Genomic DNA, 23,576 nt, shown 5'->3' with positions numbered 1-23,576 from the left:
TGTTAAAAATGTTTATTTATGAGAGAGAGAGAAAGAGCAGGGGAGGGGCAGAGAGAGAGGGAGACAGAGGATCTGCACGGATAGTAGAGAGCCCGATGTGGGGCTCGAACTCATGAGCCATAAAATCACAACTTGAGCTGAAGTTAGATGCTTAACCAACTGAGCCACCCAGGCACCCCCAGGAGGCCTCTGATTCTGTCGTCCTTTCCCCCAGTAGCTAATTCACTCTCCTCAGACACAAGCCGCTCCCCTCCACCACATCCCATGGCCAGTGATCTGGTCTCTCTTTTCTTTCTCTACATCAACCCAAGACTCTAAAGCAATGCCACTAACCTGAGTTCCTGATACCCTTAGGTCACGAGCCAGTTCCTATACCTTCCCACCTTTCCTTCTTGAGGCTTCCTTCTGACCTTTCCTTCCCAAAGGCCACCACTTTCAAGAGTTTGGGAGCTTTCTCCCAGTGTGGGGCAAACTTCTATGTCCCTAACAAAGAGACTGGAAGAAAAGAGAATCCTGTAGATGGCCAGGAGCCCTGAAATATTTCCCTCGTCTTTTGTACTTTAATGTAATGCATCTTGCTCTGTGCTGTCCATCTGTCCATGGACTTCTTCAGTGTCTGCTCTCAGCCCCCTCCTCGGGCGCACTACTTAGGAAATCTGCATTTCCCATGCATTCCTTCTGGGGTAACAGTCTCGGGACAATAATACTTATGCCTGCCTCGGCCACTGAGGAGCCATTTCTTAAAAAGCCCTGTAAGGGAACACGTTTATCCCTTTAAGTGCATGGCAATATTTTTTCTATGGGTGATCCTGAGCCCAGATATAGGCTGTAGAATGGTTACCACACTTCAAATCCTATTTTACTTATGCTGCAGCCATTTTAGTTCTGAGGAATTTGCTCTGCCCTATATATTTCCCTATTATATGATTAACCTTTGAAAGACCTCACGAGAGATATTTATATACTGGTTCTCTTTAACTGGTGATACAGTGTTCAGTTTTATCAGATTTTCTCATTTACCATTATTTGAAATGTAGTGTTGATAATAAGGAATACGCTAGTGCCCTCTAGTGGAATCTTACTGCAATTGGCAGAAAAATAGGCTCAGAAGTTCACATCCCATAAAATGAAAATGTTCAGAGTAGATTACAACAGGGAATTAAGGTTGTAGATACAATGAAGGTTACTAATCAGCAGGCCTTGATCCAGGAGACTATCCTGGGTTATCTGGGAAGCTCAGTCTAATCACATGGGTCTTTAAAAACAGGGAGACTTGGGGCGCCTGGGTGGCATCTGACTTTAGATTTTGGCTTAGGTCATGATCTCGTGGTTCTGAGATCAAGCCCCATGTGGGGTTCTGAGCTGATGGTGCAGAGCCTGCTTGGGATTCTCTCTCTCTCTCTCTCTCTCTGCCCCTCCCTCTCCCTCTTTCTCTCAAGACAAATAAACAAACTTTAAAAGCAGGGAATCTTTTGCAGCTGTGTTTAGAGGGAGACGTGAATGTGTAAGAAGGGTCAGGGAGATAGATAAGGATAAAGGTGGGGAGTAAAGGTAGAAGCGGGGAGTCACAAGGCAAGGGTGCTTGATTTTCTCCTAGAGCCTTCAGAAAGAAATGTAGCCCTACCAATACATTGATTTTAGCTGAATGAGACAGGTATTGGACTTTTTTTTTTTTAATGTTTTTTTAAATTTATTTTTGAGAGACAGAGAAAGAGACAGAGCACAAGCAGGTGAGGTGTAGAGAGAGAGGGAGACAGAATCCGAAGCAGGCTCCAGGCTCTGAGCTGTCAGCACAGAGACCGACGTGGGGCTCAAACTCACAAACCGCAAGATCATGACCTGAGCCGAAGTCGGCCGCTTAACCGACTGAGCCACCCAGGCACCCCAGGTATTGGACTTCTAACCTCCAGAACTGTAAGATAACAAATTTGTGTGTGTGTATTAAAAAATATATGTACTTATTTACTTTGAGAGAGAGAGAAAAAGAGAGAGAGAGAGCGAGTGAGTGTGAGCAGGGGAGGGGCAGAGAAAATTCTAAGCAGGGCTGCTGGGCCACCTTGTGGGTGGGGGTGGGGCTCACGAGGGCAGAGTCACCGTGTACCTTGGGTTTGCCATTTTTTTTTTGTTCAGAGGATGTGACCGCATTGATAAACTGCTGGTGCGGAGGGACTTGGGTGTCTCGGTTACTGCTGGAACATTCCAGGGACGGGGGAGCTCATTCTTTTCCTCCTTTCCCTCTCTTTCCTCTTTCTGTCTCCTTTTCCCTCCCTCTTTCCATCTGCATGCTTGAGTGTGTTTGTGTGGTCACCTTGCAAGTGGGTGGAAGCTTCAAAGCCAAGGGACTTCTGCTGAGATTCACAATAACAGCACATTCTAATCTCCTGCTGTTTGGAATGTGACTTCCTGTGTCCCATGTCACAACCTCCCTGCCTTCTGGGCAGCAGCACCTTGGTGGCTCTGAGCTACTCCATGCTGGCCGCTGACTGTTCACACCAAAGGCAGAATTCTTTCCAAGAGAATAGGCCCCTGAGGCTGGCAGTGACTCTCTTCTGGAACATTCTGGTCCAAAGCCTGTGCAGAGGAGGCATTTGCAAACATGGAGCGCGCCAAGAGCAGGAACTGGCAGCATCTGCCTTTAAAAACGGCATCATCTGATTCAACCTCCTGTCCTTATTATCCCTCTGCCTCTTCTTAGGCTTCTCCCGGAGTGACTTTCTTCAACAGCAGCCTTCTTTCAGGGGCTCAGGAGTGGGGCTCTCTCTGTGTTAGTTTCCTGTCACTGCTATACCAAAGTATCACAAACTCAGTGGCTTGAAACAACATATGTTTAGAAGTTTGGGTTCTCAATGGGTTGAAATCAAGGTGTAGCAGGACCCTATGCTCTTCTGGAGCCTCTAGGTGAGAATCCGTTTCTTTGTCTTCTCTGGCTTCTGGAGGCTACCTGAGCTCCATGGCCCCTTCTTTCCTCTTCATTAAAAAAAAAATATTTAATGTTTATTTATTTTTGAGAGAGAGAGAGACAGAGAGAGAGAGAGCATGAGCAGGGAAGGGGCAGAGAGAGAGGGAGACACAGAATCCAAAGCAGGCTCCAGGCTCCGAGCTGTCAGCACAGAGCCTGACGTGGGGCTCGAACCCACAAACCATGAGATCATGCTCTGAGCCGAAGTCAGATGCTCAACCCACTGAGCCACTCTGGCGCCCCCTCCATCTTCAAACCCAGTCACAGAAGGTGGAGTCCTTCCCACATCACTCTGTAAGGACCCATGGAACTGCGCCCACCTGGATAATCCAGAATAATCTCACCATCTATCTCAAGGTCAATTGGTGTGCAAATTTAACTGCATCTACAGATGTAATTCTCTTTTGTCATGGAAGGCAATATATTCAGATTCTGAGCATAAGGAAATGAATACTTTGGTGGGGGGGGGGCATTATTGGGCCCACTAGGAACCCTTAACCAGAAAAGGAAGGTAAGGTTGGGAACTGATTAAACTTAAGCAATGTAATTTTTAGGGGGAGAAGAGGAAGCAAGCCCAGGACCCAGTCACTGTGGACACTGCTGAACCATTTATCCTTTCCTTTAATGGACATATAATGAATACCAATTGGGTGGCAGGATTTAGACTATGTTTTAGACTATGGGAATCCAGGCACGAACAAAAAGGACAATGTTTCTGTCTCTAGGCTGATAATATTTAATATTGATTGTTCACGGTACTTGTATCCCAAGCACAGAGGAAAATTCTGGGGAAGGACTGACGGCAACATGTGTCTTCTTACATTGAAGATTTTGTAGTCCAATGGGAAGTTAGCCATACCAATAATCATTTTAACTTGGCATCTGCAGGAAGGAAGAATTGTGTAAGTAAGGTGTAGTGAGAGTACAGAGGAAGGAGCTCACGATCTTGGGAAAACAAAGCACATTTTAGATAGTGCTATTGTAAGTGATATTTTGAAGAGCAAAATGAGTTGAGGTCATTCAAGGGAAATGCTATGTGCTGCATGTTTGGAAATAGCTGGAGTTCGATGTTGCTAGAGTCAAGTGTGTGAGAACATGAGTGCCGGGAGGTGTGGGTGGATTTTCTAGAAGGGCTGTGATCACACCTTATATATGCAGGAAGTTTTGTCCACCGCCACACATCTCTGTCCTGGGGATTCACTTCTGTGTCTTCCGAAACCCACCACCATACCCAGGACTCTCTTGACCCTTATCAAGCTTGAGAACTAGAAAAAGGTTTAGTAGATGGAAGGAAAAAGAGCACTTGTCAGCATAGTACACATGTGCTTTAAGAACTGGTAAACCTAGGAAGACAGAGGGGCGGGAAATATCTCAAGTGTCATTTGGAGGCCGGATCTGGTCAGGTCATTTGGTTTCCTCCTCCTGTGAGAAGACCTGAAGATTCTGAAGCACGGACCTCTTCCAGGTACATACAGCACATGGGTAGGTCTTCCCTAATGCCCAACTGTGATGGACCTAATGGAAAAAGAGATCCGTAACTCAAGAGGGAAAAATAAAGAGCTTTTTATCATTATTCTAGACTCTAATGAGAACTTGATATTCTAATGCAAGGATATCTTTCTTGTAAGGTATTTAGTTTCCTTCCTTTCAAGTTGTTTAAAAGGATTGTCATAAGTTTTTTTCCCCATGCTAATATATTTAGCTTTTATGTCTGATAGACCACAGAGAGCCACGGACGGATGCAGCGGAAGGGAGTGACATGGCCGGGTTCTTGCAGTCAGGACGATGGCACTTGGTACTGGGAGGCTTATACCGCATTAGATGGGGGAGGCTGGAGCTGGAGAAATAGCTAAAGAGGCTACTAAATTTACCTGTGGAGCTGATTAGACGAGCATGAACATGGCAGTGGTTGCACTGAGAGAATGGATGAAGAGAAAGGTTGTGTAGGAGTTAGAAATCAAAGCACTTGGAGACGGATTGGGTGTCCAGGGTAAAGGAGAACGAGAAATGTAGGACAACTTCAGTCTCATGCAAGCAAATGCCTCACGCGTCGATTCACCAAATCGGCAAACCAGAAGGGTGGCTGTGGGTCAAAGGTGACACGTTGTGTTTAAACTCCAGGAGGGAGTAGTCAGTTGGTGTCCTGAATGGACTTGAGTTGAAATTAGTAATTGGGGTGGAGGGGACAGATCTAGAACTCATTAATTACAGAGTGGGATTCTTTATGCTCCCAGCCCCCATCTTGGGATGGTGGAAGGCAGCCACCTTGTAGAGAAAGACAAAAGACTGATAACTTCTCAGAAAGTAGCTTTTCTGTCTAAGAAAGTAACTTTTCTCTCCTCTTCCAATGATCACTCTCCATCTATGGCAGCAGGTGGAATTCAGTCCTGCTTGACTCATTAGTACTTGGGTTGCCCTGACAAGAGCTCTGTTGTCTGATCATGGAAGAGTAGGTCAAGTCAGGAGAAAAACAATCTGCTGCCCGAGACACTGATCAGTATCCAGATGATGCTCCAATTTCTTCTCCAGGAAACTTCCACAAAGTGGCTGATAACGAAACTAAAATCACATCCGATAATGTCCTGCTGACTGGACCCTGATATCTGTTGTTTCCCCGAGGCCCCACATCAAGGTTGTTCACTTTCTGACTCATTGGAATTTCAAGAGGTTATACTACCTCCCCCAAATAATCAATGAACTGTTAAGTTATTTCCATGTCAGGTTACCTCAAAATTCATAGTAACGAAGCTTATTACAGATCGCTTTCCCTCTGCCCACCGAGTTTATTCTCTTCAAAAAAGTTCTCTCAACTCTCCATCCTTTTCATGGGCAGCTGTTCTGGTCTCATCTCTTGTCTCTTTCCTCAACCCAGAGACTAAAACGATATGGTTCTTTAGCCTGAGGCTTTGGTGTCCTTCCAGTAGGAACTAGATCTTTCTTCTTCCCCTTTCCTTCCTGTAACTTCTCTTTGCTACCTTTACCAAGGGCCACTCCGTTTTACTTTTATTCTGTGTCCTTGATAAAACAATAGGAAGAAAAATTGATCTATTGTGTGTCCAAGACTCAGAAACATCTTTCAAGTAGTTCTGAATTCTAATTTAGTGTATTTGGTTGCATGCTCTCTGAATTTCCTGTCCCGATACTTTTGGTATTTGTTCTCCTTTGGTGTGGTAGATGGAATGCTAAGAACAACGCCCAGGGTCCCTTGCCCACGTATTAGCCCCTCCTCTTTGGGCATAGGTGGTACCTACGGATAGGACAACTTGTCACTCCTATGATTGTTTTACAGTATTTGGCAAAAGGGATATTATCCAGATGACCCCATCTTACTCTAATCACATGAGACCTTTCAAGGCACAGTTTTCTCCAGCTGGTAGCAGAACGAGGGGGTCAAAGAGCTTTCTGGGGGCATAAGTAGGATTTGATGTACATTTCCGTCCTTGAAGATGAAGGGGACCAGAGAGAGAATGCAAGGAACTGAGGGCGACCCCCCAGTGACCACCAACAAGGAAACAGGATCTTATTCCTATCACCGCAAGTAAGTGAATTCTGCCAATAATAAGAATGAGCAGGGAGGAGGGGTGGGCTCCAGAAGGGAGTGCAGCCAGATGACACGGTGGTTTCAGCCGACCTTGAGCAGAGAGCCCAGCCCCACCACCCTCACCTTCCCACATGCCGAGGTGTGGGATGATGAATCGGTACTGTTGCAACCCGTCTAATTTGCAGTGATTTGTTACACCGCAACAGAAAATGAATACAGTTGATTATCACCCAACATTTGCCTTTGGGGAACTGCGCAATGAGCCTGCTGCATCTCTGATCTACCTACTCAGCACCACACGTTTTCGTTTTCAACATGACACCTGCATCTACCCAAGTGAGGTTCTGCTCCCTAACGATCCCTGTGAACAAACACATTTTGTGTCTCTTATTACCTACCGCTCTCCCTTCCACTAACTTTTTCTCCTTCTCGGTAATCCTGAGTTCACGAGTTGTCTGAGAACTTGTCATCACCCTCTGCATCTACATTACTCACGCTCAGGAGTTCACATCGGAGGAAGCCCCCCTCCCGACTTATTTTCCTGTATGACTCAATTATTGAGAGACGCCATCGTAGAATCTTTGAAGGATCTTTGCAAATCTGAGGGTCTTTTTCTTTACTTGATCAGGCTTCAGTTTTATCAAAATTCCCCTACATCTGTATCTGAAAATTGAAGTTCGCATTAGGAAATATTCACTTTTGGTTAATAATGCCCTCTGGTCTAGTGTAATATTAACCAGGGGTAAAGATTTTGATTATGACAGGAAAGATGTCTTAGAGGGACAAGAATGGGGAAAAAAAAGGAAGCAAGGAATATTAAAGTCAAGGCAGGGATTCCATACAATCTCGTGTGATAACTTTCCCTAATTTGGGTTGGGAATCTTTTTTTTTTAATTTTACAATTTTTATTCATTTTTGACAGAGAGAGAGAGGGAGAGAACGAGTGGGGGGGGGGGCAGAGAGAGAGAGAGAGAGAGAATCTGAAGCAGGTTGGACGCAGGGCTGGAATTCACGAACCACGAGATCTCGACCTGAGCCAAAGTCGGAGGCTTCACGGGCTTAGCCACCCAGGTGCCCCACGGTTGGGGAATCTTGAAGGCAGCGTCCCCTCACTCCTTGGTTCGCCTCTTTCTTGTGCAGAGAGGATGTGGCTGTGCAGCGCTGTGGATAAACTGCTCGCGCAGAAATACACAGATGTCTGATTGGTGCTGGCAGAGTCCAGGGTCAGGGGAAAATATGGCAACTCATTTCGAGAGACGTGATACCCCTCAGGGACGTCTCCTTTTTCAAAGGCTTCAGTACCAGTTGAGTAGTAGATCAGCTGCAGGCCAGATCCAGGGTCTTGGCGATACCAGTACATTGAAAAGTGATTCATATCCTGTGTGCACTGGAGGGTTAATTTCTTTCCTGTCCCCAAGATCTTATGTCTTGGGAACTGTGTGACTACAGCATCCTTGAGGCCTGTGGCAGAAAAAAAAAAGTGGTCAAATAAAGGCAGAGCCTGGGGAGGGGAGACTGATGCTACCGTCCTGAAAACACGTTCTCTGGGTGGAGCCTGGGAAGACGGTGACAGGTGCCCAGGACTCACCTACTCTGACGAGACAAAGGACAACACAGCAGAGGAACCTGGTGCTCATAGCAGGACCTGATGAACGGTGCCGTCTGGTGCTGTGATGAACTTAGTCTCTGAGGCCCACACTTTTTCAGCTGCTTCCTGGCCGGAGACCACACCCTCCTCCCTCACTGCTTCAGAGAAGAATCAAAAGCCTCTTAGGCTTAATAGAATGTGGTTGGTTTCCTTCATTTAGGTCACACAATCATGTATGAGGTTCTCTTAAAGCATTAGCATGGCAGGTTTTTTTTGTTTTTTGGTTTTTTTACCTCTATGAATTCTAATTTCCCTTATACGATATATCCTTTGGTATATCGTATATGGTGGGTTCGTGTTTTTAGAATTTTTACCAGACCCGGGGCACCTGGGTGGCTCAGTCAGTTGAGCGTCCAACTTCGGCTCAGGTTGTGATCTCATGGTTCATGAGTTCAAGCCCCACATCAGGCTTGCTGGGTGTCCCCCTGTCTCTCTGCACCTCCCCCAGTAGTGTGCTCTCTCTCTCTCTCTCTCTCTCAAATAAAAAATAAAATCAAATAAAAGCATTAGAATTTTTACCAGACCCTTATTGTGAGTTGAGCAGTGTTGCATGAACCCTTGAGGATTTTCTCCAACCACTTCTCTGGAAACTCACTTCCTCATGGGAAACCATGGTACCTCTCTCTGCAGCTTGAAATTTTACTGTAAAAGTACTCTGATTTTAGCCAGGCTTAATTATCTTCATTTCCATGAATTTCCACCATATAATCTCGGCATGCTTTCCCCATAACGCCTGTGTTTCCTGGGCTGTGAGCAGGTTGTGGTGGAGGGAACGGAACAGGAAAAGGTGTACAAACACAGGAAAATCTGGTAGGTGCCTGGAACATGCTCAGAGGTGGTCTGGATCTGTTGTAGGAACTCGTTTTACCAGAGGTTTACCAGTGGGGACAAACACTTTGCAGGCACTGGTAGTTGTGGATCCCTTTGGGTGACCTCGTAACTGCTCTCAAAACTGCTTGCCTGGGGAAAAAGCATTTTAGGGAAATTGTGGGATGTGAGTCACCACAGATGAACTGAAGTTCCAATGTCATAGATGTGGCTTTCCGCCCTTTAACGCTATTTCTAGGAAGATTTTTTTTTTTTCCTCAAATTCTGGGCCACCTGAGGAGGTGGCTGTGGATCGTCATAGAATGCTAGCACAGAGCGCAAAGATGGGTCCAGGGCCTGAAGAAACCTCCTCCTTCTTCCAGGAGGCACTGCACGCATCAGGGAATCTTCTTCGGTGCGGCCAGCAGCAAGTGAGCTGTGGATCAGCTGTAGCCGCAACCCTGGGACTTGGTCACGCCAGAACATTCTGTTACAAGCAAAGTCCTAAAGACATTCAAACAAAAGCTTCCCCTCCCCCCCCCCGCCCCCATTCTGGATTTCCTGAATATTCAAGTGACCTGGGAGAGAAGGAGGCAGAAGTGATAGGCAGGGTCCACCAGGAAGGTCGTTTGGCCATGAAAAAAAAAATAAGGTTTATGCCAGAGCCTAGAAATCCCAGTGTGTGTTTTCCTTGCGCTGCATGATCTCACCCGCTCCCAGGAGACAAAAAGCTGGTTCCTCAGAGGAGCCTGCTCCCCAAGGCATGATAAAAGAAGGGACGCGTCGTCTTCCAGCTCTCGTCAGCCTGTAGGTGGTTTGCCTGTGATGTCACTGTCCCACCCACGCCCATGGTCCCAGGTCCTGCAGAAATGGAGTCCTTCCTTCCCATCACAGGGCATCACCCAGCTAGGCTCCACTCCTCTGGGCAATTCAGATGGGGAGACGTGGTTGTTCTTTTGGGTTTATACATGCTATTCCTTTGCGTTCTTTCTGCCACAGACATAGTTTTTCATCGCCGGCATTCTTTGACGACCACTACTGCCTCTGGGTTAGCGGTTACTATAGAAGGCTCTAGAGGGAAACTGCCTGGATTCGAATACTGGTTCCGCCGCTTACTTTCATCGTAGGTGAGCAAACGAACCGTTTCGTGCCTTAATTTTACTGTCACTAATTCGTGCCAATGAAAGCGTGTGCCTCGTGGAGATGCTGTGAAGATCGAATGGGTTGAAATTCAAACGTTAAGAGGTTGTAACAAAGCCCCGTATAAAGTACCCACTCATTAAGATCGAGCTCGCAAAAGGGTTAACTAGAAGCGCTGCTACTGATGCTACCGCTACTAACATCATCATTTATTATTGAGTCAAATTTTTGTGCTGGGGGTTGCGTTAGGCAGTCCATGCACATTTTCTCGACTAAATAAAAACTCTGGGAGATACATATTACTGACTCCATTCTATAGACTAGGAAATGTCTTTAGAGAGGCTCAGTACCTTGGTAAAACTAGGAAGTGGCCAGGTAAGTCGAATTCCAAAACCTGTATTTTCAACTATTAATAATGAATTTCTCAAGGTTTCTCTCTCTCTCTCTCTCTTTCTCTCTTAAGAGTTTGACTGGAGTCTTATGCCTTCAGGAATTATTTTTCAATTAACTCTAACTTCTAAAACTAAAAGCACACTTAGTATGCTATCTCCATCTGCCTGAAATGCAAAATATTCTTTACTCTCTGGTGTCCTAGGCTAACTCTGTCTATTCTTGCTGCAAACCTTGAGCATACTTTCGGCAGATGGCTTGCTCAAGCCCAATTTTTTCTTTCTAAATTCTTGGTGGATCTCTTTTCTTTCTTTCTTTCTTTCTTTCTTTCTTTCTTTCTTTCTTTCTTTCTAAATATATTTTTTAATTTTTTAATTTATTTTTGAGAGAGAGAGAGACAGCATGTGAGCAGGGGAGGGGCAGAGAGACAGGGAGACACAGCATCTGAAGCAGGCTCCAGGCTCTGAGCTGTCAGCAACGGAGCCCAACGCGGGGCTTGAACTCATGAACCTGCGAGGTCGTGACCTGAGCCGAAGTTGGTTGCTTAACTGATTGATCCACCCACGTGCCTCCTATTTCTTATTTCTAAACAAATATCTTTAGCCTTTAGCAAGTCTGAAGTGATTCCAAGTACTTTCTTATCATGCCGAAGCATCCTTGTTAACCAGGTTGGGCTCTTATTATGAGAATTAGGATAGAATTCTGAAGAATTTTGTCCTCATGTAAACATTTCTGTTTATAGTAAATACTTCATCCAACTGATATTTCTGTTGTAGCGATTTCTGTTCCTTTGGCTACCAGTTTGCTTCCAGTAAAGGAGAAAGTTGCAGGGAATGTGATTCTGGGAATGTGCATGCTGCTAAATGCCCCATAAACTCTCTTCCCACCTTTCATTTTTATTGGGGCTGCTTTGTTGCTGGGATGGTGATGGTGCACGTATTTCTCTTAGGGCCATTAGCCACTGTTCTGCTTAGACTTTCTATCTGCATTAGAGTCAGTTTTGTTAGACTGCATTTTCCTAAAATGTGATCCGTTTCATTTAGGCTTTGAAGTTATTTGTGGAGAATTGTACAAAATACTGTTTTTAAAAATGTACTCTATTTTGATGATTTCCCCTTGTCATTCCTTATTTAGTATATTTGTTCTCCCTGTCTTTTTAGTTGACAAGCAATTTTCTATTTTTCCCAAGAACTTATTATGTATTTCTTAGTTCTACTGTTTCAAAATTTTCTACCGCATTAGCTTCTGCTTTTGTGTTTATCTATCAATCTATATCTATCTATCTATCTATCTATCTATCTACATACCTACCATTCCCTTTATATTGACTTTTTCAGGTGCTTTTTATTTCTTCCTGTGGATTCAAGGTACTGTCAGTGTCATCTTCTTTCAGCCTGATGGCCCTAAGATTTTTCTGTAAGGCAAGCCTGCTAACTAGTAATCTCCTATTTTTTGCTTATCTGGGAATGTCTTTATTTCACCTTTGTTTCCAAAGGGTATCTTTGTTGGGTATAGAATTCTTGGCGACTTTTGTTTGTTTCTTGCTGCATGTCACATTATCTTCTGACCTCCATCATTTCAGCCATATTGCTGGTCTCCTACACATGATGAGTCATTTTTCTCTGGTTGATTTCAATATTTTCTCTGTGTATTTTGGCTTTCTGAAGTTTGACTATAATGTCTAGATGAGTATCTCTGTGTTTATTGTACTTAAGAGTCATTAAGTTTCTAGATTCTCTTGATTAATGTTTTCAATGACTAGAGAAATTTTTGGCCATGAATTCTTTGCTCCTCTTTCTCTTGCTCCTCTCTTTCTGAGATTCCCACGTTGCGTATATTAGTAAAGTTGGTGGCATCTGATAAATTTCTAAATTTAGTCCATTTTTGTGTAAAGAGCATTTGCATGGGCAACACTGGGGCGTCTCCTGACACATAGCAACAGAGTTCCAAAATGCATGAAGTAAAAACTGACAGAAATGACAGAAGACATGAACATATCAAAACTATAGTTGGTGGTTTCAATACCCTACCTTCAAAAAATTTTTTTAAATTTTTTTTAATGTTTATTCATTTTTGAGAGACAGAGAGAGACGGAGCATGAGTGGGGAAGGGGCATAGAGAGAGGGAAACACAGAATCCGAAGCAGGCTCCAGGCTTTGAGCCGTCGGCACAGAGCCCGATGCGGGGCTCGAACTCACGTACTGTGAGATCATGACCTGAGCCGAAGTCGGACGCTCAACCGACTGAGCCACCCAGGTGCCCCTCTACCTTCAAAAATTGATTGCACCAACTAGACAGAGAACAAGTCAGGGTAAAGAGACTGAACAACAGTATCAACCAAGTTGATCTAACTGATGGTTTTAGAACACTCTACTCAACGACCAAAGAATATGCATTCTTTTCAAGAATGTATAGAATCTTTTCCAATATAGACCACATATTATGCCATAAAATAATCTCAGCATGTATAAAAGGATCGAGAGAATGCAAAGTATCTTCTCAGATCAAATTACTTAGAAATAAACAACAGAAAGAAATTTGGAAAATTCCCAAATACTCGGAAATTTAACAACATACTTTTTTTTTTTTTTAATTTTTTTTTTCAACGTTTATTTATTTTTGGGACAGAGAGAGACAGAGCATGAACGGGGGAGGGGCGGAGAGAGAGGGAGTCACAGAGTCGGAAACAGGCTCCAGGCTCTGAGCCATCAGCCCAGAGCCCGACGCGGGGCTCGAACTCACGGACCGCGAGATCGTGACCTGGCTGAAGTCGGACGCTTAACCGACTGCGCCACCCAGGCGCCCCAACATACTCTTAAATGAATCATGGATTACAGAAGAAATCTCAAAGAAAATTATATTTTTTAACTGAAGAAAGAAATATAAAATATGAAATCACATGGAATGAAGTAGTGATTAAAAGAATATTTATAGCATTAAATGGCTACATTAGAGAATAAAAAAAAAACAAAGGTCTGCATTCTAAGCTAAATTTCTTCTTTCAGAAACTGTAAAGAGAAGCAAAAAGTATACCAAAAGTAAGAATAGGGAAGGAATAATAAAGATCCCATTTGGGGTCAAATAAACAGAAAACAGAAAAACAATGAGGAAATCCATGGAACTAAAAGTTTGTTTCTTGAAATAATCCACAGAAGTAATGAACCTCTAGTTAGACTGAATAAAAACGCAGGGGACAAGTCAGTCCTCACATGCGGAATTGGCCATTCCCCATCTTCGCAGAGACTGACCCAGGGTTAGTTTTCTACCCACACCGTCATTCAGACCGCACTGTCTTCTCAGGGCTGAGGAGTCTGGGAAAATCTTCAGTGGCTTTTGTAGTTTCAGATGAGGTTAAGGTGGGGCTTCCTCACTTTTTTATGCAGGCTGTAGGTGCCTGTGTAGCACTGTGGATTCACTGCTGGCACAGAAGTACAGAGATGTCTGTGAGGGGCTGGTGGACTCTAGTGTTAGGGGAAAATGCTCCTTCCTTATTCTAGAGACGGTTGACCCAGAGGAGGCCTCTACTTCCTCCGTGGTATTAATACCATATGAATAATGGATCAGCTGTAGTGCCTTTCCTGGGTCTTGACGATACCAGTACATGTTCTCATGGCCCATAGTTTGAGAACATTCCAGAGTAATCTTCTTTCCTGTTCCTGAAACATAGTGTCTTGGGGTCTGGGAGACACTAGCATCCACGAGACCTGAGAAAAGGAGACACAAATTGACGACAGGGTCCCGGGTGGACCTTGATGCTGGAACCAGGTTCAAAGCCAGAACAGGGGAAAATGTTTCTTTCTGATTTTAAAGAAATCTGTGTCAATGACTTACCAGCACCCAGAAGGTAAAGGGCCACGTAATAGAAGAGCCTGACAGCCATGGCACAGTTAGGGCAGGAAGGGTGTCTCCCAGTTCTGGGGAAGAGGGGTGGGCTCTTGATGAAGTCACCACGTGACAACACAGTCCCTGCAGATCATCTGGGCCCGACAGCCATCCTGTTGACATAGCGGTGTCATCTGTCTCCCTTTACCTATCAAAGGACTGATATTTCTGTTTACTTGTCTCATGCCAAGTAGGCTCGATGCTTTGCTGGTTTATCTTAAGTCTCTACTCTTTTTGCAAAACATTAGATTGCAACCATATCACAAGCTACGAAAGGGAGGACTGCAGAGCTTTGAAAGGCCACAACAGGAAGATGTGATCTAGTTGGGAAGGTCGGGAAAGGAAGGGCTGTTTGGGGTGAGCTCTGAAGGATGAGCTGGAATGGATTCTGCAAAGCTGAGAGAAGAGCTCAAAACCAGGGCCCAGGGAACAGGGCGGCTGGATCAGACAGGGCATAAGAGACCGTGTTGGGAGGATTACATGAGGGAACACATTTAGGTCACACGTGGGAAGGGCTTAGGGCGGCAAGCAACATGTGCTGAGTTCTCCGAAAAACGTACGGTCATTGTCAGGTGCTAATTACATTGCTTTCTTGGTCTTGTTTCTCATGGACTTGGGGTTCAGATTTTGCCGGCTTTATCAACTTAGGCTCCATTTTATCAAGTTCATCTTTCTCTTCACTGCACCATCAATCATGATAGAATAGAAAATTCAGACCTGCAGTTCTTTCTAATACACGCTTTGGTAACACTGGCTAAAATATCTTGGGTGCTGTCGCAGTAAACAGCATCCACACCAAGTACTGTCCTCTTTCCCCCATTTTTTTTCAACAGAAAAGTCTGTAGCTTCAGTCATGAGTCACAAAGATTAATCCCAGGACCCATTCTCCCTTCCTCTGCCTCTTTTTGCCCTGGTTCACTGGGATTCACAGGTGACAGTCACTCAAAATCTTGCTTAGCTGCTGCTGACCCGGGATTTAGAGCTGACGGATGACCTCTTCAGACTTTATGCATTTTTTTGAGTTTATATATTTATTTTGAGATACAGAGAGAGAGAGAGAGAGAGAGAGAGAGAGAGAGAGCTTGAGCATGAGCAGGGGAGGGGCAGGGAGAAAGGAAGAGAAGGCGAATCCCAAGCAGGCTCCACACTGTCAGCGAGAGCCTGATGTGGGGCTTGAACTCATGAACTGTGATATCGTGAGATCATGACCTGAGCTGAAATCAAGAGTCAGATGCTTAACCAACTGAGCCACCCAGGTGTCCCTGGTCTTTATGTATTTTATGTATGACAACTGCACACTCGTGTTCACTCTTGGTCTCTCATATATCCCAAAAGAATATACCAATTTTGACTTACCAAACCCTGACATCTTCTTGTCTGCGAAAGCCTTCCTTTAGACAAGGGTGATCATTAAAATTGAACAACATTCGGTCTTTGCTTTTACTTTGAAAGCTGGTCTTGCCTTAATAGGTAGCATCTAGGAAGAAAAAAATAATAATGAAATTTTACTGCCCCCTGCTGAAAAAAAATGTGAAAAGGATGAATAAACAGAGATTTGGGAAGGGTTTTCTGATGAATTTTAAAGAAATAGGAAGGGGGGAGGCCCCAAGTTGTTCTAAGTGTGAAGATTTAAGAATGAGTGATGAACGGATGAAGACGCCAGCAGTAACTGGGTGTAAAATCTGATTCTCACAGAAGGAATTAAAGAAAGACAGAAGAACTTGGGGCAGGTCTTAGGCTGGGGCAGATATGAGAGGCTCGGGTCCCACTCGGATGAAGGAGTATTTGAAGGCAGAGATGACTCTCCAGCCCTCGTTTCCAGGGCAGGAATAATCCATGCATGGCCCACCTTCCTGGCATAGTTCAGGAAGTGTCTGGAGCAGCTGCTGAGAATTTCTCAGTGTCAACAAGGAAGGCCACAGCAACGATCAAAGAAATTGTTATGTATGCCTCCATACTTTGGGTCCAGTAAAGCACCTTCTCTCATTTTCCAATGTTCTTAGTCTTCCTCTAGCATTATGCTTAACCAAACTTATTTTCTTTCTTTTGAGAGGACTTGTAGGTGGGGAGTGTGGTGGACTTAAGTAAACATGCCCCAGAACTCAGAAAACGTGCTGCTTGCAAGAAAATCCCAAAGAACTACTTGGAAGACGTAGTTGAGTCTATTTTTCTTTCCTTCCTCCCTCCCTTCTTTTCTTCCATCTTTTCTTTGCTAAGTCAGACATTATACACAGTTCTAGGGATATAAAATTGCAGGGACATCAGTCTTCTTTCAAAAAAAAATTTAAGTTGATTTATGTATTTTTGAGGGAGATAAGAGTGTGAACAGGGGAGGGACAGAGAGAGGGGAGAGAGAGAGAATCCCAAGCAGGTCCTGTGCTGTCAGCACAGAGGCCAATGCGGGGCTCGAGCTCACAAACCGTGAGATGATGACCTGAGCCAAAAATGAGAGACTCTGAAACCAACTGAATACGTAGGCACTCCTGGAGGGACATCACTCTTAAACTAGAGAATATATAGACTCGGTGAGAGTCAGTCTAGAATACAATAAGTATAGTATCTGGAAGGGATAAGAGCTGAATCTTCTCTGTCCACGGGAATCACAATAGCCGTTACAGATAAGCTCATCTCTGAGCTAAGAATTAAAGGCTGTGCAGGAGTGAGCCAGCAGTGAAGAAGTAAGTCTATCTCGGATGAGAGGGAACATTTGCAAAGGTACAGTTGTCCAACTGGCCTTGGCCTCGTCAGGGAAATGTAAGGTGTTTCAGCTGAGCTAGAGTCTCAAGGGCTGAAGGGAACGTGGATGATTTGGCTGCATTTTCGGACACAGATCTTTTCATGAAAGGCTTTGTGTACCGTGTGAAGAATGCCACATGCAATCAGGCTGGTGGCAACATCTAAGACCGAGTAAAGCAGAGGAAGTAAGAGGCTGATAGACCGTCAAGAAGGGCACCGAGGTTTTTTTCTGGGGAGTGGATGATGAAAGTCTGCACTGGAGTAGAAGCGCCAAGGAAGGAAAGGAGCAGCTGAATCAGATAAACATGTGTATTGAAGACTGACGTGTCCCCTGTATCTCCCTTCAGGTGTGAAGGACAGTTTCCCCATCCATTAGGGGTGCTGCTGGCTGATGGCCCTCTTTATGAACGGTCTCAGCCGTCCCTACCACCTGCGGGCGTGCCCTTTCTCAGGGCAACACATTCACACTGACATTGTTGCAAGGAGAGTGGGGTATAAGACCTGGCCCCCTCACCTCCACCTCGGGTGGTTCTCAGGGCCACCCTATGGCTCAGCTAAGGCTGTTGCTAAGGTTGCAGAACAGCCCGGCTTCTTCCTCAGTCCATCCTTCCTTCTTTCCCTTCTACTTATGTTGATCACAACGGCATTTTTTTTCAATATATGAAATTTATTGTCAAATTGGTTTCCATACAACACCCAGTGCTCATCCCAAAAGGTGCCCTCCTCAATACCCATCACCCACCCTCCTCTCCCTCCCACCCCCCATCAATCAACGACATTTTCTAATAACCCACCGAACACTGATCTCCCCTAACGAAGTCTGCTTTCTAGAAAACCAAACCTATGACAATATGAAATACAGAAGTAATAGATTTGCAAATGGATTTAATGAGAGCTTATGGAAGGAGGAATCTAGAATGGTGGTTTAAGACTGAGAAGAAACACAGGGTTTGGGCCAGAATGGGTGCATGTAGGGGAGAGGGGATGATAAATTCAGCAGTAAGTCACTTGAGTTTGAATTGTAGAGCAGGTCCAGGAGACAGTTGAGTCTACCAGTTTGGAACTTGTGAAGAAATTGTCATGATCATGAGTGGGAAGGTTAAGGATGCATATCTATACTAAGGGGAAAAGAAGGCAGAAGAAAAAGTCCTAGGAAAATCTACTAGACATATCTAGTAAATAATTAAAGGGTACAGTTAATAGTTGATGAGAGAAGAATTATTATTACAGAATGAGGCTTCGATGAAGTGTGCATGGAAAGCAGAGAACAAAACTCTAGCAAACTGACCTTTTAAAGGGAAAGCAGATGAGCTAGTACTCATACAGGAGATTTTTTTTTTTTTAAAAGGTGTGACATTCTTCTCAGATCAGAACATGTAGAAAATGAAATAACTTGGGTTCTTTGAGTGAACTGTCACTGAGTCATGGATTCTTTTGCCAAAATAATTGAGGCTCGTGGAGTACAGAGACAAAGCACATAAGAAAGTCCTCAATTTGATTCTCAGGCAGGTTTTACACTATGGAGCCCTTGATTGAGTATTTTTGTGCCGGGAGTTCGCTGGCTCCCAGAAGGGTCCCCTCCGCAGGGGGCTGGAGGCTTATTCCAGGGCCTTTGAGAGAAAGAGGAATCTCCAAGCTCCGAGCTTTGGCTCCATGCTGGGGAGAAGGCACATTTTGGGGGGATCCAGTACATCCAGATAATGACACGGTCTATCTGCTCCTGCAGGTTAAGATTATTCTCAGCAGAGATCCACATGTGGGGCAGTAGATGAAAGATAACTTTTCTAGATCCCAGTCCTGGTACTTGACAAACTTCACCTTCTGAGTCAGATTTAAATAGTAATGAAATTTATTTAGGATGAAGTTTTAGACAACAAGGTAGTCGGTTTGTTCCTGGTCTAAAGGCACTCAAATACAGAGCTGAAGAATGGCTGGCACTTGGAGGAACCAGGACAGAGAAGGGGACAGCAGGAGGAAGGGGCAGTCGGTAGGAACAGAGTGGAGAGGGGCACAGTGCAAAGTGGGCAGAGACAAAGGCAAAAGAACCATGAAAAACTACATTGTGTTTGAGCTAATAAGAGATATTCTTATTGAAAATCATGGTGGGGGCACCTGGGTGGCTCAGTTGGTTGAGCGTACAACTCTTGATTTCAGCTCAGGTTATGATCCCAGGGTCGTGGGATTGAACCCTGCATCAGGCTCCTTGCTAAGCATGGAGCTTGCCTAGGGTTCTCTCTCTCTCTCTCTCTCTCTTTCTCTCTCTCTCCCTCCCTCCCTCCCTTCCTCCCTCCCTCTCCCTCTCCCTCTTCTTCTCCCTCTCCCTCTTCCTCTCCCCACCACACCCCAAAGTAAAAGAAAAAGATGGGGCGCCTGGGTGGCGCAGTCGGTTAAGCGTCCGACTTCAGCCAGGTCACGATCTCGCGGTCCGTGAGTTCGAGCCCCGCGTCAGGCTCTGGGCTGATGGCTCAGAGCCTGGAGCCCGTTTCCGATTCTGTGTCTCCCTCTCTCTCTGCCCCTCCCCAATTCATGCTCTGTCTCTCTCTGTCCCAAAAATAAATAAAAACGTTGAAAAAAAATTAAAAAAAAAAAAAAGAGAAAGAAAAACAGAAAATCATGGTGGTATTGACAAATGTCAGGTTCATTCTAGAATGACACTATCGGGCTAGCCCCACTAGAATACATAAAGAGTGTCAGTGGGCAGGGAGATAGGTTCAGTCCAGCCTGTGGTTTCAGTCACCCCATGGCCTAGGGACATTGATCTAATGTGGCCTCAAGCTTAGATTGAGGCGCATGGAACATAGAACTACTGAGACCTCTAAAGATCCCCACATCTCACACGGGGGAAGCCTTCTGTGCCCCTCTGAGCAAATGTGCCTGTCTTTCTGTATAGAAAGCAGGTGGCCAAGAAGCACTGTGAAAGTCTCTGGTGGCACAGAAGTAAAGAGCTGTCTGTTTGGGAATGGCAGTCTCTAGGAACAGGTAGAATTTCTCTCGCTCCTTTCGAGAGGCACTGTACCCATTGGAGACCTCTCCTTTGTTAATATTGTCGGTACCGTAGGATAAGTAGACCAGCTATAACCCCAGTTCTGGGTCTTGTCGATACCAGTACATATAGGCATGATCCATAGTCTGAGAACACTCCAGTACAATGCTCTTTCCTATCTCTATAATCCCATTCCTTGGCGTCTGGGTAATGCCGGCATCCACGGAGCCTGTGAGAAAACAAGACGGAAACTGGAGCCAGAGCTCAGGAAGAGTCCTCTTGCCACAGGCTCAAGGGAAAAGCTTCAGCCAGGACCTGGGAGATGTAAGGACTTCCCTATGTTTCCCAAACTCACCTGTTCCCAAGAGACAAAAGGCCACACAGCACAGGAGCAAGAAGAGGTCCATGGGGGGGGGAGAGGCAAGACGGAGGCGTTTCCAACTTGGAGTGCTGGGGAAACAGGGCACGGAGATAGGAAATGGGAAAAATTCGGTCAGTGATGTCCTTGCCCCTCACAGCTTATCTGGCCTTGGAGAAAGATGCAGCCACACCCCTTTCCCCACCAGGCCTTACCTTCGCTCCCTTATTACTCAGACAGGTGGTGCCTTGGTTTACTTACTGGGGGTCCTACCAGAGGATGTTGAAACTCTTCAACTCCCCCCTCTTCTCTTCCTCCTTCTTCTCTGCCACCGACCAGAGACTAGTCTCTTCCTCTTCCCACGCCTTGGCTATTTCAGTAGCTCAAGGGCGTGCCCTCATCCCCGTTGAATAGGCTATGGAGTAAATCCAGATTGCTTTCACATAAAGAGAAACTAGTTCCTGTGGAGGTTGTGACACTGTAACCTTTCTTTCTTTCTTTCTTTCTTTCTTTCTTTCTTTCTTTCTTTTCTGCATTTATTCATTTTTTTTTCTCACTCAGGTCTAGGTAGGCTATGCAATTTGAACATATTCACCATAAAGTTTGAGAGTTTTGTCTTTTCCTAGGGGACCAGCACTATTAACTTGGTTCCAAATTTACATTGCTCTTCAGTGATGCTCTTGTTCTGGTCAATGTTTCCTGGGCACAGATCTTTATGGAAAATACAGGCTAATTGTAGGAAGGTATTCTCTTAATGTGGGTATACGCTTTAGAGAATACTTAGCACCTTCCCTCACATTTGAATGAACTGAAAAGAGTTCCGTGAAGAGGTAATTTTAGCTCAACATAAATTGTTCCTGACTTTAGGAGGAAAGTCTTCAGTATTTCATTACGACAAAGTACAAAGACAGCACAACCACGGGCATTGGGGACGGCGCCTGTTGGGATGAGCACTGGGTGTTGTACGGAAACCAATTTGACAATAAATTTCATATTAAAAAAAAAAAAACAAAGATAGCGGAACCACAAAGATCATGTGAAATATTGATGTGATCAGTTAATCTTCTTTGCCCTTCCAGGTCTGTGCCTCTCCTTGTTCCTTATCCAGGGATATACCAGAGCCTCCTACACTAATCGGTTCGGCTGTATATCACATCAGGAACGTCTCCTTTTTAATAGCTTCTCTTTTGATTACGAAAATTTATAACATGTATAAAACAGATGCTGTCATGATACAATGAGCCTCCCCGTACCCCCACGTTACCTGGCTTCAATAATTACCAACTCATGGCCTCTCTTGTTCATTTGCCACCATTTCTCTCTCTCGCCTGTTATTTTGAATACTCATTGCTTTATTCAGAAGTACGCAGGCACATTTTGCAGCCAGAGTACAAGTTCTCTATGACATTTTCCAGTGTTCTCTCCCTTCTCTCTCTTTCTGGATAGAGTTCTTCATTAATCATATCCATAGAAACTTGGGGTTTCCCCCCCAATAAATTGCTTATCCAGGGGCTTGATTAAAATAAACAGGACAATTGTAAGAATGATTGTCATTTGGGTTTGTCCTTAGTGGGAAAATCATCACCCGAATCTGCAATTCTTAACATAAACATGCTGCTTTGCTGCTCCCCCTCCCCGCCTGCTGTGGGCAGTGACTGGAGTGGGAGAGATTTGGGAGGTGAATGTAAACTGTTTTCGGGGGTCCTGTCCGTTGAGGGCTAGTGGAGTCTGACGGGAGAAGTGTGCAGACGCGGGGCAAAGAGAAGAGAAACATACATCGTACTGGGAGCAGAATCTGTGCCAGAGGAGGAGTGAACGACCATCATCAGAGGAAGGAACACAGGAGACACATAACTGGGTGGGAACAGAATTAAAAAAGACACTCCAATTTCTGCACACCCCAGATGGTCCTTGATGGCACGGACCAGTATTCCCCCTCCTCTGGGATGGCTCTTATGGCTCTTAAATCTTATTTACAACCCACTTCTCCTCTGACCCATCCCTCACCACAGGCAGAGCACACATCTCTCAGTCTCCGCCCACACCCTGCTTTTCACAACATGCTGTGTGTTCCTGGGTGTGATCCTAGGGACACTGGGAGCTCTCTTCTCATTTGTGAATTATTGATCTGTAGACACATCCTTGGGCACAAAGAATTTTTACTACTGGTTAGTGCTTTCTGTGTTGTAAGAAAACTCACAAAGATGTTTTCCTGTTTTCTCCCAGAAGGTGTGTAATTACAGCTTTTATACTAGGTCTATGACCCATCTCAAATTGACTTTTGTTTATGGGATGAGGTATCAGTCAAGTATATTTCATTTTACATGATCATCCAATTGTTCCAGTGTTATTTGTTGCAAAAACTGCTATCTTAATGCACTGAAATTTCCAATCCATAGACATGATACATCTTTCCATTTTTAATATTTTCTTTAATTTCACTTTGTGATGTTTTGTAGTTGTTCACTGAACATCTTTTGTTAAATTTATTCCTGTTATTCTTACTATCGTATATGGTATTGTCTCCTAACATTTCTTTTTCAATTGTTTGCGATTAGCATAAAAACACTGGTTTTTTTTTATATTGACGATGTGTCTTGTCTTGCTACATTCACTAATTATTTCTAGCTGTTGTTTATTGAGTTCCTAATGTTTTTAATATACACAACCATGTGAACTGAAAATAATCATAATTTTATTTATTCCTTTACAATAGTTAGGACTTTTTATTTTTTTTCTCTTATTTTTTTTTCACTTGTCACAAGGTCTGGTTAAGACCCCCAATCTAATGTTGAAGAAAAGTGGTGAGAGTAAACATCGTAGCTTAATCCAACCACAAGAGGAAAGTGTTCAATATTAACCATTAAACAGGACGTTCGCTGTGTGTTCTTTGTTGATCACCTCCAACAGACTGGGAAAATTCTGTTTACCAGTTTGATAAGAGTGCTTTGAACGAGTACTGGATTTTGTCAAATTTTTCTCAGCATCTATTAAGATGATCAAATGAAGGGCGCCTGGGTGACTCGGTGGGTTAAGCGTTGACTTTGACTCAGGTCATGATCTCACAGTTCGTGAGTTTGAGCCCTGCGACAGGCTCCGTGCTGACAGCTCAGAGCCTGGAGCCTGTTTCAG

General features: G+C 44.5%; 1 long non-coding RNA gene and 1 gene segment (V, D, J or C); both read right to left on the bottom strand.

The window, feature by feature from the left end:
- Positions 1-23,576, bottom strand: part of LOC115509287 — a 196,018-nt gene that overhangs the window by 44,141 nt on the left and 128,301 nt on the right.
- On the bottom strand, positions 19,950-20,783 carry LOC115509298. The gene is made up of 3 exons (XR_003967293.2): positions 20,660-20,783; positions 20,442-20,536; positions 19,950-20,315 (listed from the first exon to the last, which is right to left on the bottom strand). It is a non-coding gene; the product is annotated as an uncharacterized LOC115509298 (long non-coding RNA).

This window comes from Lynx canadensis, chromosome A2 (assembly GCF_007474595.2).
Source record: "Lynx canadensis isolate LIC74 chromosome A2, mLynCan4.pri.v2, whole genome shotgun sequence".
Lineage (NCBI taxonomy): Eukaryota > Metazoa > Chordata > Mammalia > Carnivora > Felidae > Lynx > Lynx canadensis.
The sequence above is the reverse complement of the archived record's forward strand: the minus strand, read 5'-3'. Positions and strand labels throughout refer to the sequence as shown.